At 48.5% G+C, this 19,793-nt stretch overlaps 1 protein-coding gene across 3 annotated transcripts in view; it reads left to right on the forward strand.

Annotated features, from left to right (window-relative positions):
• Positions 1-632: 632 nt before the first annotated feature.
• The window catches only part of LOC122394694 (transcriptional enhancer factor TEF-1-like), a 60,569-nt gene continuing 41,408 nt past the window's right edge, over positions 633-19,793 (forward strand). Inside the window, exon 1 of one of the 3 annotated variants that reach the window (XM_043391733.1) lies at positions 633-756. The gene's annotated coding sequence lies outside the window, so the exon portion shown is untranslated. Of the gene's footprint in view, positions 757-15,502; positions 15,635-19,793 lie in introns of those variants that run through there. The other 2 variants (XM_043391734.1, XM_043391732.1) reach the window with 2 other exon arrangements.

Genomic DNA, 19,793 nt, shown 5'->3' on the forward strand with positions numbered 1-19,793 from the left:
ATGTGTACGGGCGAGGGTTAAAGCTCTGGGCACCCCCAACCATTTTCACAAATCGACACCCCTGTATGGCACGGTGAACTTTTGCTGCCCCAGCCTCTTCGACGAGTGTCGAGTAGTGCCCAGAAACGGAAATAACGTCCTTCACTTATCTTACGGGAGAAGCCGATACCGGATACTACCTAATGGCTTCTTCTCCCCACGGCCCACGGTATACTACCTACCACTGGTATATAGGGCCTTGCTACCACTCACATTCTCCCCGCCCTAACGCAAAGCAGCCTGCTTCCCACGGCACTCGGCCCGTGGGAACGTCTGGTAGGTGGCGCCACCACGAGCAGTTGCGGACAGGGGACGAACTACTGCCGACTGAATTTGAACACATGACGTCAGGCGGCTCCAGTAATCAAAGTTCGCGACGGAAACGAGGTTTTTCCATCTTAGCGTGATTTCCGAGCATGGAAATGAATATAACGAGATTTATCAGTGGTAAGGAAGCTATCTGCCAAGCAATGTGCTACGCAAGCCTCTGCTGGGACTGGGAGACGATGTCGCGAAAATAAGAACCGTCCAACCCGATTTCCGTTGGCTCGCCTTCTGTTGGTGCGCAGACGCGGTGCGCAGTGGACCGGCGCGTTGCCGGGATTCTTTGTCCATTCCTCGCATACCTCACGGAGGCGGGTACGGGGTAGTTGCGCGACCAGTGGATTTGAAGCTGCATTTGTGGACATCGCTGGGGAGCGGAGGATCGCGTTTAAGGTGAGTTCTCGTCTCGTGACCCCGCTGGCTGTGGTGTGAAGCGTTTGAAGCGAATATCGAGGGATGTGTGAGAGTCGCTGGGAATGCCAGAACCTCGTGCGTTTGTTGCTCGGTACACGTGGCAATGACGGCGGTAGGCGTGAGTTTCGGGGCGTTGCACTATGGTTGGAAACGGCCTCACGGATGGCCGTGGGCAATCTCGGAATATATGTATATTTGGGGTGTCATTCTGTTGGAAATTGGTGAAATGTTTTGAATTGGGCAGAAAAAATTATTTAGTTGCGCATTTAGTCTCCATTATTGTACGTGGAATCGGGAGTTTCTGAGAGTGGCTTTTTTGGTGCGCCGTCAAAGGTTTAAACAACCGCGCTGGTGATAGCATGTGGAGTACCTCCATGACGTTGTAAAACTGGATTATTATATATCAAAATAATCCTTGTTATGTTGGCTATCGAGTGGAGTGACTCTTTTTCCCATGCGTGTTCAAAATCAGGAACGGCATTGCATTCTGTTTGCAGTGTCACCACAGCAATATTTGCAAAATTACGTTTATGTTTCATTGGACATACAAAAAGTTCTCCATCGACCTCCATTGAGTTTTTTGGCAGAATAAGTCTCTGTTCAATTCTGCGTAAGGGGAACGTAAAAGCAGACTGCGCACTTGTGCGCAAAATCGTCCGTGAAGCTTCATCTCCCGAGGCGTACCTACCCGTCGCTTCGTTAGCACCAGGTCGGCTCGTCAGTCTTGCAATCGCTTATCCTTATAAATGATGGTAAGAAGCAGGGTTGCGGAGTCGTGGTGGAGCCAAATCCGACTCCGACTACGACTCCGACTCCTGACTCGTTGCCATGACTCCGGCCGACTCTGTCTCCGACTCCGGACCCCTGCCAGTGTTTCGGAGTCGTGATGGAGCTGTTCCGATTCGGACCGACTCCGACTTCCACTGCGGGCTCCTGACCGACCCCGACTCCGACTCCGACTCCTGGCTCGTTGCCACGACTCTGGGCGACTCTGGCTCCGACTCCGACTCTGACTCCGACTCTGACTTCGACTCCGCACCCCTCGTAAGAAGTAACTGCTCGCCGCTGCACCTGGAGTATGGATATCGTGCAAACGTGTATGGATATCCTGGAGTATGGATATGGATATCCACCGACAGAGCAGACATACAGACATGCTGTAAACGCCATTACACTGCCAATACCATGGCAAATCAAATGGCTATCTATGGTTTTTGATCATCGTTCTACATTTCCCAAAATCTTGAACTGAATGTTGGCAATTTCTCGTGACTACTTCACGACCATGATGCATGCATTTCTGAAATTGATCTTTTTTCAACCAGCTACGTACTCGTATGATAAAATGAATGTCGCCATCGTGTTCTACGCCCAAAAGTACCCATAAAACATGTGTCATGCATGGGCTGCGAATAGGTACCAGTTTTAATTTTCGGGGTTATGTGCTTACCTGATTGACCTGACTTTGACCCTGGCCAGTGGCCTATGTTTGACTGACCCCTACATTGATCTGACACTCTTTTAGCACTTATATGAAGGGTTGTGACAGTTGTGACAGATTGTTTAGGACCAACTGATGACTGAATTTATTTAGGACCAACTGATGACGATATAATCGAAACGCGAAACGCGAGGCACCGATTGCGAGGTTCTAAAGTCCATGCTACTGAAAACCCGATTTCAAGTGTTTGACCTGACCTTGACCCGACCTGTGACCTCGAAATTCAACTTTAAAGTATTCATGTGAATCGTCTCGTCGCGTTCTTCTTTCGTTTGCCGCGCCTCGTGCGCTTCGCTGCGCCTATTTGTTCGCGAGTTATCGGCTGGGGGCGTTGAACGCCCCCCCCCCCGGGCAAACGGCGGATGGGGAAATACCCCAGCAACTGCCGGGTTAATCTGACGCATGTTTTGTCATTTGATCGTCATTTTATTTCTTACTTTTTTGCCCAATCTAAAAAAAAAATCATAAATACTCTTTCTCCAAATTTTTGACCGTTTATGACCAATAGTAAGACACTGTGCGTCACTACGTTGATATGTCTTGCCCTAAAGCATAACAACAATATCCATTCAGTAATAGCAGTATTCAAAACATGTTCAAAATGCCTCGCGATATCGATAACATAACGAAAGACATAGGCGACTTATAACATACTTGCAATGATGACGTCACACACGCGTGACGTGACGTGACCTCGTCATTTCTGAGTTACTGTATGATGCACGAAAGACACTGGTATACCTATGCAAAGTTTCATCGCAGTCGGTCTACGCATTAACAAGTTATGGGCAAAACATTTTTTCGCGTTGACCCCCGGCCATCCGTGAGGCCGTTTCCAACCATAGTGCGTTGGGAAGATTGAGGACAGGATATGAAGTGTGTAGATATCGATCTGGTGAAGGGGCAGGATCCTTACTGATCCGCTATCTCGTAAACTAGAGTCCAAAGCCCGGAGGGAGTCGATCGGGTCACCGCACTCACCGGCCGCGTATTTCAATTTCAATCGGGAGTAACCTGAAAGCTCAAGGCTATCCGTCGTTCCGTAAAAAATATATCTGATGGTTGACCGAAAGGTGTATTATTTGCGCTTTTGCTAATGTTTAATCAGTCATATTTCATCATTCATAGACCGTGGGGCCGCGACTGCTGTCAGTATCGACTTTATTTGACTTTCGGGACGCTCGGAGCTCATGTGCACACAATACCAGGTATTGAAGCACGGGCCGTTCAGTTTTATATCCGTGTGCAGTGGGTCCGTGTGTCACGCTCGGCCGACGGTCGGGAGTCACGCTCCTCGTTCATGCGTGACGGGCCATGCTGTTCGAAAAGGCTGGTGCAGTCGGAGGGCAGGCACAGTAGCAGGGCAACGGCAGAATACCCCTACCTGCTGCGGTAAGATACGTACTCATTCACCTGCTGCGGCAAATTTCTCTGATCTTCATTACCTGCTGCGGCAGAATACCCTTATACGTACTGCGGTAGAAATCCTCGTCATCTGCAGAGACAGATTCCCTGTTATCCAGGGACTCCGTCAATGGGTGCGGGGAGGTCATGGGGTTCGACTTTGGAACCCGCAATATTTTCGTCTCGGTAATGCATCTGTATGTATAAGGGGCTGCATTTTTTGGTCGGACCCCCTCCTTCAATCTTAAGATTGTGACCGAGCCTTTCTATTACGCAGACTGTTTTACATTCTATATACATACAGTCAGTCTTGAAAGTACCGAGCATCAGTGCGGCCGATTCATCAAGCCCAACCGAGGAAGGTCTGCTAAATTTGAGTCACCGAACCAATTGACATCCTCATCCATCTTCCAGGTCAATTATAACAGTTCTGTGACTCTAAAAATTAGCAGCCCTTCCTCGGTCGGGCTTGATGGAAGTACTGCGCATCGATTGACTGTACATAATTACGAGCGAGCGAGCGCAGCGAGCGAAGTGAGTCTTTTCAATATAACGGAAAAATCTCAGTATGAGCGGCCCGGCCCGGCCCGGCCTGTAACGCTTTTGAGAGGCTTATATCTCAGCAACCGCTGGACCGATTGGCCTGCGGTCTTTTTTGTTGGGTAGCCCCATCCCTTCTACCCCGTAATTGACTACTTTTGATACATCTCAGTGACCGCCGTGGCACGTGCCACGTGAAAAGTCAAGGGTGTTCAAGCAGTTTTGCAAAAGTAATGATTTTGAGAGGCCCATATCTCAGCAGCGGCTTGAGCGATTGTATTGCGGTCATTTTTATAGGGTAGCTGCATCCCTTCTACCAAAGGTCGGATACTCTTCATCTATGTGAGTGACCCCCACTGCACGTGCAAAATACAACAATAAGAGGTGCCAAATTTGTTCCCATTTCAGTAGCTCGGTAATTACTGGGGCGATTTCGCTGAAACTTGGCATACAGGTAGGCACCCACCAGGCAATGCATTCCCATGTGTTGCGGTTAGGGTGCTACTGCACGTGCGCACGTGCAGGGGGCGTTTCCAGATCTCGAGAACGGCTGGGCCGATTGCGCTCAAATTTGGTACACGGTTGGGGACCAGTTAGTAGGGTGCCGTGCAAAAGTCATTTTGGACCCCGTTTGCACGTGCGCACGTGCAGAATGCCGCTTCCAGATCTCAGGAACGGCTGGGCCGATTGCGTTCAAATTTGGCACACCGCTAGCGACCGGTTAGAAGGATGCTTTGCACAAGCCCGTTGGAAGCACCCTCTCGCCCTTCCGCACGTGCAGGGCTCACTATCTCGCTCGCTCGTTCTTCGCCCAAAAGGCGTTTTACTGGTATAGTATAAAAGTACATTACGCCGTTTTCTGTTCATTATGTGCCGTCTTCAGTTTGATTAGGTGACCTGTCATCGAAGGTGTTCATTATTTTGTCGGATTGTCGAATGATGAGCGCAATTCTCGTTTATCTATTTTTGGATTCACTCCAACCGCAAGCCTTAGGTAATTTGCGTAACTAGTAATGGCACGATTTGGTTTCCCCGATGATTATCCTCGTTTAGTCGTCAATATCAAGTCAATATGTTGAGGTTCTTATTCAACCACTTTTCTTTTTTTCTTTTTTTGTTACGCATTCTTATGTCATTTGTTTTATGCCTTTATTTTTCTAAACTGATGGTTTATACCATACGTTTAGGTATACTGCGATTCGTATTTGACTCATTGGCTAGTTTGTTTCTACTAAAAACAAATAGCGTAACATACCCTGCGCATGTATACCTTATCAAAATGTTGATATCTCTCCCATTATAACGCCGAAAGTGACGCCCAAAATACCACTTGCATAACAAATTTACGTAATGGAGCTTACATAACATTACCTACTGCAAATTTAACGGGATGCGGCGTGGCATGGTGAACTGTGAATAACTGTTGATCCGTGGATGTATAGTCTGGCAAACCCAAGAAAGAACGGATTCAAAACGCAACTGCTATTTATATGGTCTTTACTGCTGGGGCATTCCACGATAGATCGTACCAGGCCCGTCACCCTCATCTCTCAGATTTGAATGAAAATTGGTACAAGGGGTAATCATAGGCTCCAAAAACAACTGCCATAATATCAGACTTCTCAGATGAAAACTTTTTGAGTTACATTGCATAATATTTTCTAAACTTCAGATTGTAAGGGTGAGTTTGATGAGCTATAACTCAAAAACGAGCTAAGCAAGCAGCAAACGGTAAACAGCTTTGAACTAACGATGAATCAAAGATTATTACAGTATTTTTAAAATTGGAAAGAAAAGCTTTACATATTCAAAAAAGTCGTAGTATTTTTTTAAATTGTCTTTAATTGCCCTTGGGACCAAAATTTTTGCCATTTTTATTTCTTCAAAATAAACCTCAGGTCCTTCAAAATCGACATGCAAAAAATTAGAAAGGTGTTCTTTCTATAAGTTCCTCATTTAAATGCATACAAAATGGGTTTCCGGGGGGTCGGTACGACCCCAGCTCGCCGTTTCGCCTCTAATGGAGCTAGAGCCTTGCGGAAAAAACGAGCATGTGCGCCGATACAAGATGCCAGACTATAGTATGCCCTGGAATACTATGCGGATCTAAGTAGTCACGCATATTTTACACAGCTACCAGATATTGTTGAGCTCATCCCCTCATGTTTGCCGTATCATAAACCAAGAAAACCTTCCCGTTCAATGTTGTGTCTTCAGCCACAGTATATGAAATTTTTCATTGCATTGGGATTTTCATGCAAACGTTTTGTTACGCTTAGTGACAAATGCTGATAAGGAAACGGAAATCCCTGTCATTTTATGCAAATGAGACTGCTCTTTGTCTTGGTCATTAAGCGAAAATGTTCAAAGTTCAAACTAGTGCAAAAGTGTGATGACCTCCAATTTAAAATTGTCGATAGCATTGTACCCAATTTTTTTCATTGATGATTGACACGGCTAGGGTGTGACTGTTTCCTGTTAGTAGCAACAGCTTCCAGCGAAATGTTTTCCACTTGATCTTATGCCTAATGATCTGCGGGGTTTGGCTTGAGGTAATTTGCTGTCAACATCCGGAACTTATGTGACAATATTTATTCTTCATTTATACCACAGGGGTGGAACAATGTATAATCTGGCATATGTTCATCATTGTTATACGGAGGACTGCTTGAAGTCGAATGAAGGAGACTTTTCAGGAGGTAAAGAAGCGACTTCGCTTGTTAATTATTACATCCCCTTCCTGGTGGCTCTTGTTACGCTCCCAGTTTAGTCAGTTATATAAGGCATACAATAACAGTTCAAAGTAATTTAAAAAGCCAAAAGATAGTTAAAAAGTAAGGCATACATGGCAATGAGCAATTATATTGGTGAGAAATGCCATTTATCCAAAATATTTCATCATGTTGATTGCACAGTTAGATGCTACATTCATTTCAGCAATCTATTGCAACAAGTGTTTTATCAATTTTAGAGTGATTTTCATTCCTCTGATGGGTTTTACTGGTCACCTTATCTTCATTAGGAGATCTCCTAGTCTGGTATTAGCCGGGATGTTGTCACACAGTCCTTATTGGATGCGTTTCGTGACTCGGGATTTGTCAATCCAATGCGGTGCACTTGAAGAATGCTTGTCGTTTCAGTCTCCGAATGCGTCGCATACACTGCATGTATGCAGAGAATCGCTTGATTCCAAGCCGTCGCCAGGTTCCGGCTTTTGTTGCTGGCCGCCCTTCTCAGTATTTTGGCCATATGCTGGATCAAGCATTGGGAATATTCGAATCATTTCGGCTATCAATACCGAGACGAAGTTAACTGGATATCGGAAATGTTTTGATATTATCGTTATGGCAAAGCGTCTCCTTTTGCGAAGCTGGTTTAGGTGCGGCTTATAGGCTCCCATTCGATAATTTTACTTCGCGAACATCGACCTTTTCAGCGAAAATTTTCAACATTATCTGTTATTTCTTACCTGATTTTGACGTTTTTCGTGTTACTGCTATGTTTGGCAGCTGACTTTCTTCTTTAAAAGTAAAGGCTAATTATCTCTCTTGAAGATTGGTAAAATGGTTTGCTGCGTGAGTCGAGCAGTGGCGGATCTAGGATTTGAGTTTAGGGGGGGCAAACATTGCGCCGCCAGGCAAGTCGGCGAGAATTTCAAACATCCAGTCTTAGGGACAAAAAAAAAACGAGCTACCCCTATTTTTCTCCTCGGATTTCGGGAATTACTTTTTTTTACATTTTTGTCAGTCCGGCCAAGCCAGGGCAGCGCAAAAAAATTTGCAGCCACCCTGACTCCGGGAGATAGTTAGCCCGCGCCGGGCCGGGGGGTGTTTGAACACCCCCTTGCGGTTTTTCGCAGATATCTAAAAAACGGCGGCGCTCCCGCCGCCGTTTTTGGCACACCTGTTTGTGCATCTTTTCCGCACATGTTGTGAAAATTTCACACCCAGGTCACCTTAGGTCAGGTCACCAGGTCACGCCAAGTGACCCACCAGGTCACGCCAAGTGACCTCACCTCAGAAAAATAAGAATGCTCGTCATAGCTACACCGACTGAACGATTGCCTTGAAACTTTCAGCGATTGATTAGAGCAACACTATCTATAAAAATATATATCTCGCAATTTTGATATCGGTGACCTACGGTCAGGTCAGTTTTGCGGCCTCTCCATTATAAGTCAATGGGAGAAAATTGAAAATCGTCTGTTTTGCACGAACGCTACTCTAGACACTCTCAAACATCGAGATGTAGGTAAAATAGACACACTGAACCAGAAAATGGCAACTGTGACCCCTCGTTATGTCCCCGAGGTCATCTCAGGTCACGAACGGAATCTAACAGTTTTTCGATGCTAACTTCTGATAGAGGAGCGCTAGAGCGCTGAAAACGCCTTAGAAATGTTCGGCTCGACGTTGCGGATCAGCTGATATGCAACATGACCTTTTCCGGTCAGGTCATGACCTTGACCTGAGGTCAAATTTTCAAGTTGACCTTTCAAGGTCAAATTATAGTTCATTCGACGCGTCTTGACGAGAGGAACACGATGCTGGCAAAAGTAATGTCATAGCTCTTTTGAGTCAAAAGTTATTGCCGAAAAACCGTTTTTCGTAAAAACGGCTATTTTTGGAGTTTTTGCCCTCTGCAGGCTAAACTGTTGACCTGAGGTCAAATCTGAGAACATTACTCAGAAAGGTCTGTAAAAGGGCTATCGAATGCGCTTTTCCGCGGCGCTGTAGCTCTATCGGTTCCCGAGATAGCCGTTGGCAGTTTCCAAAATGTTGAAATAGTCAACATTTTACCTTTGGTGACTTCTGGTGACCTGACCTTTGACCTGACCCAAAAAATGACCGAAGTGTTTTCGTCCTTATTTTTGACGTTCTTTCGATTGCCGCTTACCGCGTGTCGCTACGTGGCCCAGGAGCCGAGTTAAAAGGGGGGTGTTCAAACACCCCCGCGGCCCGGCGCGGAATCTCAGAGCACCGGCCCGGCGCGGGTTAGAGAATAGCTCACCGGCGCTATGGACGGTCCGTCCTCTACCTCCCGCATCACCTCGGCAAGACCTCGTCCGAAAGGTTCGCCCGCGCCGGTTCTCAAGGGCTTCTGTATCCGGAGACCGATAAGGGTCGCAGCAGCAGGTTCATGTGTAAATGCCCACGTCCAAAGGCCACATCAGCGTACCTGCGATACTATACGCAGTCAGGGTTGCCACGTAGTTAAACGTATTAACAGTTGTTTCCGGTAATAGAAAATGAGATCAGTCGATTAAGAATCCCAACAAGAAATAGACGAAGAACAGCGCATTTGTTTTCGGTCCTGCATTTATTGATGCAATGACAATGAACATTCCTTAACTTTGGGACTAAACTTCGCGAGCTAGCAAAATTATACAGTGTTACTTTCGAGAGGAGATAAACGATGCTTCTACAGACTACATAGGACCACAGCGCAACAGCCAACGGAATCACACTGAACAGCGTTAAGTTCCCACAACATACTGAGCTTCTCCAACACCTCGCAAACCAAAAGCTCTGACTGAGCCTTTCTGTGTTTGTCCCCGTTAGATAACGGTATGGCTCATGAAAAAGCCGCGATTGGTAATCTTCTTTACGTTATTCCTCTCAGAAACCTATCTCGCACTTCATGCATACACATTTGCAGCTCTTGTAGAGACTCTCGGACTTTGGCACCCTTTTGGCACCCCCTTTGGAAATGGCTGTATCCGCCTCTGGACATAACTAATGTAGCCACAGTGGAAATGCTAGGTACTAATGGATATTTAGACCCACCAATATTTTTTCAGCTCCTACACCCATGCTATCTAGCAATAAAATATTATGCAAACACTTCTTATATACCCATGCAAACCCACCACTGTCCAACCGCTCACCAGTGTGGTGACCCCTGACCCCACTGGAGTGACAGGCGTCTGGCGGTCTGCTGTTGACGGTTTGTTTACTTGGTTCAAGGTTTCAATAAATCGCGTTATTTTTTTTTCTTTTTGGTAGCAGTAGCAGTAGTAGCACTGCTGATGGATGATGGACTGACATTCATGGGGCGGAGGACTTTTTATCAGCTCACAACTTAATATCACGAATATGACAACCTTCTAGTCCTCCATTTATTTCACATTTTCTTTTCAAACACCATATTTTTAGCATTCAAGTTGTAGTTTTTTTAGGGGGGGCAAAAAGATATGTTTGCCCAGAGGTTTTCCGTTTAGGGGGGGGCAATTGCCCATTTTGCCCCAACGTAGATCCGCCACTGGAGTCGAGTAGACACAGTGTGCTAAGAACATTGAACAAGTACTGTAGAACTGCTGAATCTCCCTGGACTATCCTTTTCTTCTCATGGATCCCATGCCAAGCGCCCGCGGTGCCAGAGGCAGACGCGAGAGAGGTCCCATCACAACCGCTCTCATCAGGCGGTGCAGCGGCTCCATCCATCTCCATAGGACGCGGCGGTTGTCATGACGACGGCCGGCGCGGCATCATCAGTCAGTCTGGTTCGCGTCGGGCGTCGGCCGCGCGGCGTCCGCGACACACAATGAGCGCTGGTGACGCCGAGGGGCGAGGTGTGCCCGAGCCGTTCGTTGCATCAGTCGCTGCAGGACTGTTATGGACAGGAAGGACCGTCAGGCGCCTCCGAGAGTGTCCAGATGACGTCTCACGCCCGTTGCATCAGTGATGCTCCGTGGTGAAATGATTTACGTGTTAGGGGGTCGTGGCTGGTGCCAGGTCTCGAGGGGCTAGGTTTCATGTCCAATGTCCATGAAGGAAAGGGTCTTTTGAGGATATATTTCATCGTGTTTGCCTTGAAGTGGAAAGCTTAACCCTCGCACCGACGGGGGGGGGGGGCGGATATCCGCCCCCCCCTGAGGTTTTTCGCGAATAGCGGGAAAACGAAATTTGGTATGACTATAACCTCATCAATTTTACACATGGTGTGCAAGTTTTAACCTCCTACCTTTTAAGGTCAGGTCACCAGGTCACTTTGAATGACCCAACCTCAAGTCACTTTTTTGCAACTTTGCCACCGTGCCAGAGCTACAGTAGATGTCGGAGGCCTTTGAAAGTCGCAGGATATTATTAGGTCATTAGTAGCTACAATTTGTATATCTCGGAATTTTGATATCGGTGACCTAAGGTCAGGTCAATTTCGCGACCTCCCCATTATAAGTCAATGGGGGAAAAATCAACTCCCTGTTTTTACCACTAAAACGGGTCGGAATGGCCCCATATACCATACATGACTTCATATACGATCAACCTTCACTACCTTGAGGTCTGTTTTGCTGTTGGGCAGCTGTGAGGCATGTGACGTCATCAAAGGTCACCAAAGGTTTTTGACCAATAACTCCGTACAGGAACAAGATACAGACGCGTGGATGGTCTCATTGTGTTCAGCTCGTCAAGACGCATCGAATGATATACATGATGACCTCGAGGTCACGTGACCTGAGGTCAACCTTTGACCTTGACCTTTCGAGGTCAACATATATATCATTCGATGCGGATTGACGAGAGGATCACGATGATGCCCCTAGTTTGTTCCTATCTTGACTAATTCGAAAGGTATTCGAGAAAAACTCTCTCCATATCTAGCGCCGCCATTTTGACTTTTTCGACCCCTGTGACGTCATCTTTGACCTGACCTGAAAATGACCTGAGTAAAAATTGTAGATCTTGGCCGTGCGTATCCGATGCCGTTTACCGCTTGTCGCTATCTTGCTTCGTTCTCGAGATCTCAGGGGGGGGGGGGCGGTCATCCGCCCCCCCCCGTCGGTGCGAAGTTGGCGCAGACCCCCGTCGGTGCGCGGGTTAATGATCTTTATATTCACCTGAAAATTAATGCGTGCATTGCCCAACAAAACGTTAAAAACAAAAATAGCCATTATCGAAGTATTAAACCTACTAATTGCGCGATGCTTCCAAACATGGCCAGAGCGCAAACACCGCGTCTTTGTTGATATCTGGCCACTGTTAGCAACTCTGCAACATTCTGATTCACTCAGTATGCTCAGCCATCTATTTAGGTCGGCAAAGGCGCATATTTGCTGGGGATTTCCCCGCATTTCGACGATACGGATTCCGTATCCGCTATCGCCATGCATTGTCATACGCCATTGCGCATCAAGTCAAACTACTCACGCTATAAAGGCCGATAAAATGCCTTCAACACCGCACGAGCTACCAAACTCCGCCCCCTCTGCCGTTGCAACCCCCAAACCTCACGCCCCCACCGCCCGGGGACAGCGCGTCCGCCCGCGCCGTACCGGCGACCGCACTCGGCAACGGTAAACCTGAAATGGCGTGGTGGCGGCGGCGACGCCAAACCAGTTCTGGGCCGCACCTCCAGCCCGCGCCACCGCCGCCGGATGAGCGACGCTTCCGGCGAGCCCCGAGATGGACTCTCGAGGACACTCGAGGGGGGGGGGTCTCGAGAAGATGCAAGGGGAGGGAAGTGACATGGGCAGGGCGGACCCTGCAACAAAGGGCGATGTCCTGTATAGGGATGTCATGGAAACGAGAGAGTCTTAGCTAGGTAGGAAGTTCAGGCTATGTCTCGTCCGTGAGTTTGAGAAGGTAAATATTGCGTGCAAGGATTACGCAAGTGACGTGGTGGGTAATCGTTAGCTGATGAAGCCATTACGGGAATGTTGCAGAAAATTAGTCTGAGGTTGTCCTTGCAGATACCACTCTAAAGCGATTAGCCTGTTCCCGATCCTTTTGCGTGGATTATGCCAGTAATGTCGTTCTTGCTGCACGGAATTTACCTGTGATTGAAGTTTTGCCGAGGAGGGGGGTAGCTGGCACGTAGATGATGGCTATACTTGTCAGGAACGTAGCGCAGCTGCGTGTTTTTGTAGTTAAGCTCATTCTAGGAGATAATATCAGCTGCTGATTATTTTATTTGGAAATTGCAATATGACCAAATACCAATTGACCTGCCATTTACTGGCAAGGTTACAGAACTTCCTTTCCCATTGGGCTCATCATCGCTTTTATGCGACTGGTTGGTGACGGCATGCCTCTATAAATATTTGATGTGTTGCTGGTATTAGCAGCGAAATGGTTTATTGAACGACTGATATTGAACTAGAGCAGAACATAGGAAGCATCGATAAAAATACTGGGCTATTCAAAGCGTTTTCCAGGTTACTGGTTCGGGAAAATATCACCTTCGCTGTTTCAAAAATCAAAGCTGAACATCAGAGGAAAAATGGTCTGATAAGAGTTTGTTTATCCCGTTTGTTTTATCATATCCTATATTGTTTGTTGGGTGATTCATTTAGCGCCATTCAGTATTCATCGCCGTTTTTAGTTGGCCATTTCCCGAAAGTCAGCTGTCGGAGTCGCCGGTGTATCCGGCCAAAAAGTTTCCCGTGACGCTAGTGCATCCCGGCTGAGTTTTCCTGCAGCGCGGAGCTAGCTCGCTCGCTCGCGCGCCGGCCTGCAGTGCGCGCCGCTCGCTCGCTCGGGTTCCACTGTCGCCGGTGACCTTGTCATTAGACACCGGCCGGAGCAATGCCAATCAGGTGTGTTTGCGCGCTCCATTTCGGCCGATTTTTCCTGACCGGCCGGTTTGTGCAGGTGTGACTCAGCTCCTCGGAGGTTGGACTGTGGGCTGCAAACTGTGGACCGCAGTCGAGGAGGAAGGGACCAGGATCGTAGAGAGGTTTTCGCCTTAAAAAAAATATTTCTCATTGATCGTTAATGTGATACCAAGTCACGCTAACGTGGGATGTCATTAAGGTGAAAATAGCTGATGAGACCGGTGGGATATTTGGAGGAGGCTGAATGAAATTATTTCCTCCTTCTGGAAATGTCGTCAGTGTATTTCATTCCGGGCGAAGTTTACGAATTAAACTCCGCCCGGAATCTGAACTCCTGTCTCCGATCGAAGGCTGGCTGTCAGTGACATCGGCACCGGTTCGGTCGCCCGGCCGATGCAGCGACGATCCGACTGTTTTTGCCGGCGGACGTTGTCGGCCGAACCAAAACAAACGACTGTGTGTCTGTCAGGAGTCTGGTGATTTCTCTCTGCTGGTGGGCGATTCTCTCTGTTGCACCGGCTCCAGCCCCCTCCCCTCGCCCACCCTTCTGGTCGACCGTCGGCTCTTGTGCTCTTTGCTAATACATGGGCTTCCAACAGACCTGCCAGAGCCCTGAGGCCATCTCTGCCCCCCCCCCCTCCCCCTAAGGCTTTGCGGGCAGCTAACGTCATCTGACGAGAGGGGGGGGGGGCGGCGTATACGTCTCATGCACGGGTCGCCGGTTCTGTTTATGGTGTCGTTTGGCTATGTTTACGTGGCAGTCGGTACCGCGAACAGACCTGTGCGCCCACAGAGTGGTTTGTACCCCCGGAGGGCAGTGTTTTACAGAAAACAGCGCTGACTTGAGAAGTCTGGGTTGGCCTCTTCGTCACACGCACTCGGAAAAAAAGTTATGACTTTGAATGGACCATTAGCCAACGATTTTCTCGTATATTTGCTGCAAAACTTTGTAATGCCTTTTCAATTACACAGATGTTACGATCTTTTTTTCGATATCCACCGATACTGTGATCGTTTGTTCGTCCTTGAAACGGTCGTGCTCCTTTGTTCCGTGTATTTTGCACAAGATGAAGGGAGATCTGAACTGATACGATTCGTACCTTCGTCACTCCCCGGCTGCCTTTGTGAGATTATCTGATGGAAACAAGAGATCTAAGCAACTGATCGAGGGCCGCGATTTTCTCCTGAATTCGTCATCGTTCCTGGAACTTGTATTTTTCACTTCTTTGTGGTCAGTATTGTAGACAGTCCGTTAGCGTAACATACGGAGCTCAAGAGCTAATCCGCGCCGCGCTATGCTTTGGGAACGCTATGCTTTGGGAACGCGCTGACGGACGCTGCTCCTCTCCACATGGATCTGTATCAGGTCATCGGTGACCGGTCTAGTGTGAGCCGTGGCCGGCACACTAAGTAGGTGCGCCGTAGCCGCGGGCACTCTCTGGACGTTCCCACGACCGGCGGGACGCGCAGACTCGTCAGGAGCGCGCTGCGGACGGCCCGGCGCCCGCGGAATTCGGCGGCAGTTCGGCATCACAAAGGGCCGCGCGCGCCGCGCGCTGCGACCTTATCCGGCTAAAAACAAGCCGACCGGCCGGCCGGCCGCGCGCGCCCCGCCGGACACGTAATTGGGAGCGGCCATAGTGGTCAGAGAGGCAGCCAAGAGCCCGCGGCGGTGGCGGCGGCAGCGAGAGGGACCGGGCGGCGGCGGCGGCGGCGGCCGACGCGCGGTGGCAGCTCACCAGTGTACCTGGCGGCGGCCCGCGCGTGTGGCGGCGGACCGAGCCGAGCGGACCAGACCGGACCAGAGTGGTCTCTGACGGACCGGACCACAGCGCCGCCGCGGGGACGAGCGAGGAAAGGTGAGCTGCCGGAAGACGCCGTCGTGGAGGGCACGGCCGGTGGTGAACTGTTGTCACGGTGGTCACAACTCCGGTCGCGGTGTGGGTAAAGGTAGCGTTGGTGTTGGAGGAAGGTAGCAGGCTCATTGTATTTAGAGCTCTTGGTAGATACTTGTTCGAGTTCGAGACGGAGTTGGAGGAAAAGGGCACAGGTAGCTGGACGCCCGCCGTCAGTCACACCACTGTCCGGCACACGGTGCGCCGGTCGCCCCGGTCGCCGTGGAATGCTATCATCGCGTGCGGGTCTGTGTGCACAGGCGCCGTGGTCGGATCGGTATGCGGCAGCGCCATGACGAATAACGACCCGCAGCGGCTCCTGTCCCGGCTACTGGCGTACCATTGGAGCGGATTTTAGCCATGGGGACGTGTTCAAACAGTCAACCTGTCGCGGGGTTCGCCGGTGTTGCGTCTGCCGCCGTTGGCGATGTGATTGCTGAAGACTGAGCCAGACACGTCTGGGGAGGTGTGCATATGTTCCCGGGCTTGTTTGCATTGCGTAAGCGGTTTAGATTTCATGATCGGATGCGGTAGTTGTTTACAGTTCATTTTCCACTGGGAAATGAGGCCCATTGGTGATTGCTGTGGCAGTGAAGAGGAAGCTGATCAATTGACTGAACTTACCTAGCGATCAAATTGAGCTGAAAGCAACCAGTCCAGCCGACCTAAAATGTTTATGAAAAGGACCTAATGACCTATCTTGTTCATGCAACCATCTGACATAGATCAGTGCTGTCTTGTATTTATTTATGTTGGATATTGATATAGTCCAAATGGTTAAGTGGGTGGCTGATGGCTAGGGCCTTGATTAGTATAGCCTGTTGCGTAACATCACAGACGTAGGCTTGTCCTCGGAGAGGAGTCAGCTTCTATTTTCCACGGAGGGTCGACAGCTTAAATGACTGATTGAAACTGATTTGCCCTGAGAGTCGATCATGTGTGGTGTTTGCTCCCATTGCACGATTTAGCTTGTTTCACTTATCAGTGTTCACTTATTTTGGGGGCATCACATGGAACGATCTCTGTCCACTATTGCCTATTTTTTCACTTTATCACGACCGCACATGGACGTGAATAACAAAAATAACTGTGAATCTTCATTTATATTAGTGTGCACCCAACAACAAAAATAGCACCAATGGTTACCGTCATCTCCCGTTGATCGCGATATGGTTAGAACACCACATAACCTTGAGCATTCAATGACAAATTCGCTTCGTGGTTACAATACAATAAGACAGCGATCTTTTCCTTCCGATGATGATCCTTTGCATTTTTTCTTGAAACTTCATTGTTAGGCATGACTCATAAAGTGGCCGGGAAAAATACTCTGAATGGTTCAAGTGAAGTGCAGCTTTTGTTGTCCTTAATCTGTCCCGTCCAGCCATACCTTGCCGGGTGGTATTTGTCGGCTCGTCTGATCTTGGGGCTGGTCTCTGAATTCCACGTCAGTCGGCGAACCGATTTGCATTCCCGACGAATCGGCGATGTCACAGGATTGTGACTGAGGTTTGTTCAGAATAGCTACGGGCTGGTTTTGGAGAATGAGTATTCGATGACTCCGTGGAACTATTTGGATGAGAGACATGACTACTTGCCGTTTTCTAATGTGATACCAATGCTTGATTTATCGTTTTCTGCAATAGGCGTTTGAGCTCATTTATTCGATTGTCAGGGGTTTGACAACAAAATCCGAAACGGGCAAAAGGTTCAGTTATTTGTGTCTTATTCAACTTCTAAAAATCCTGCTCGGCTGTCAGCGCTAAGTCCAATATGCAGCACTGCTGATCACCACATCGCCACAGCCGCGTACTATTAGGTAATTATATGCAATTACGCGTGGTTTGTCGGCGTGTTCCAGAAACTGTTTGTTCCTTTTCAAAGAGGATGTTCCATTCAATACACGACATTTTTACTGGCCAGTTGCCGAATACATCAGTTCCTGTCTCACCCCTAAGGTGTTACTCTTAGTCAACTAATAAAGGAAAATCCTGAATATCTTTTTCTTATAAAACATCAATTCAAAAACAGGAAGGTTGTAAGCGTTTCACTGGAATGAACGGAAAATGTGCCGACAATTTTCAGGTAGCTTGAAAAGTGTCTGTTTCCGTCTGTTTCAATCAGATGTTTCCCTCAATTTCATTCAGTTTCTGTCAGTCGGTACCGTTTGTTTTCAATCTTTCCGCTCAAAACGGTGATGCTCACGAGTTTTATATGCGGATTAGTCATACTATTCGCACAGTTATGGACCAGGCTATTTGGATTAATTACCACTAACTACCGCTAATTTGATCACCAGGCACCCTGTCGGCGCGTTTGGTGTTGCTGGGTGATACGTCACACCTACCCTCAAACAGTCGCAGCTGCCGCGGTCTTTCTCAGTCCGTGCGCTGGCCGACTAGGGTCCTGACAGCCGCGTGCAGCGAAATCGTTCAACCGTGAAACGATTTCGCAGCTAAATCGCCCCAAAACGGCCGAATTTGGGTACGGTGAATGACAACGCTAAACGTAAATTACTTTGGAATGAAGTTTAGCCGCACGTTAAGTGTTTGATCATGAAGCAATTTCAACAGCAGTTAGATGCTTCCAGTTTGCTGGATTTGCGGTCAAATGGAGTGTCGTGCGCTGGAATAGACATTGTTTTGTTCTCTTCCCATTTCCTTCTGTTGTCTATGCAGTTTTCTCTTCCTTGAATTACTTATTTCGCAAGATATTGTATGAAAGTCGCATTTTATGTAAGGAGTTGTTTTTGGTAGCAGCTTTACAAGTACATTTTGTGTTTGATTTGCAATATGATCGTCCTCATTTCCTCTTGCGTGCTCGTCGTGACATCTTCGACATACATTGTGACATTTCTGTAGAAGTGGTTCATTCCGTTTGACCTCTGTCTTCCTGCGTAATTAGCTGAGCCGCATACCTACCTTGCCTGTCGCAGCTCATTTAGAGCAATGTTTATCCGCATTCGCAAAGCTTGACTCCGTAATGTGATACTTTAATTGGCATAGGTCTCTGGTCTGGTCTGGTGGGGGGTTCGGTGTCCTCGCGTCCTTGTCCTCGCGGTGAAGAGTTCCCCGCGTTTTACCCGTGCCTTACCGTGCCATGCTCGTTTAGGTATGTTGCTCCATTATTGACACCAACGTGCGCGTGATGTGCCCAATTGACGGCTGTGTTTCGGCTCGCAATGGCAAAAATGGGTGCATGTAAGGAAATGAGGGAGCATACAGCCCAATGGCACCCTGTCGTGACCACAGCGTCACGCTAAGTTCAGCTGAATATCGCTAATGATATCACTGAAGGAGACGAGTCTGACGGCAATTCCGCTCGACACACGTCCTGGCACTCTGTCTGCACCGACTTCCCTCTCTTTGCCTCGTGTCTGGACGTCTAAAAACCTCCAAACTAGTCCCCGCTTTACGACTGTGTGCTGCCGGGGATGGTTCTTGTCGGACCTCGCCGGCGATGGACCGCGCGGTTAATGGCGTCCGTCGACCATTTCAGGGCCGGCTTTCTATCGACGAAGCCCGGCTCGATCCCGCAGTAATGACTTGGAACCACTGCCAAAATGCAAATGCTGGCAATGCCTTGCAGCGTGCAAAGCGCATAAATAACGATGCGCCGTCTTATTCCGGGGGCCCGCGGGCGGTGAAACCCCAAACGGTCGCCATTGTGGTGACCGTGGGCGGTTACCGGCGCCGCTGGCCGGCGATGTTGGTGGTTACTTCCGGCCGGAGTGGTTACCTGCAGTTTGTGATGGCTACTTCTAGTGTTGCTAATGATTTCTGGTGTCGTAGTGAATAGTGGAACTGGACACTGCCGTGACTCGCCTTTTTTTTCTTCCATGGATGATTGCCTGACTTCTAAGCATTGGCATCGGTTGTAACAGGATTTGAACTGATATCTGCGAGTTGTAACCACCGCCAGCGACGATCAGCTCGATCGTTCGTGTGGTTATTCCTCGAAATGGTTGTTACTTCCAGTTGTTCGACAGCAGTACTGTCGATAGTTGTGGTGGTTGTGCTTTAAGCTGCCGTCGGCGTTAACATTCTCAAAAGTCACAGGCGCAAGTAACCTCTACGATCTTGCACATTTCCATCGGTGTCAATCTGTGTCGCCAGTGTAAGGC

The sequence above is a fragment of the Amphibalanus amphitrite genome, unplaced genomic scaffold (assembly GCF_019059575.1).
Source record: "Amphibalanus amphitrite isolate SeventyFive unplaced genomic scaffold, NRLGWU_Aamphi_draft 000606F_arrow, whole genome shotgun sequence".
NCBI classification, from domain to species: Eukaryota; Metazoa; Arthropoda; class Thecostraca; order Balanomorpha; family Balanidae; genus Amphibalanus; species Amphibalanus amphitrite.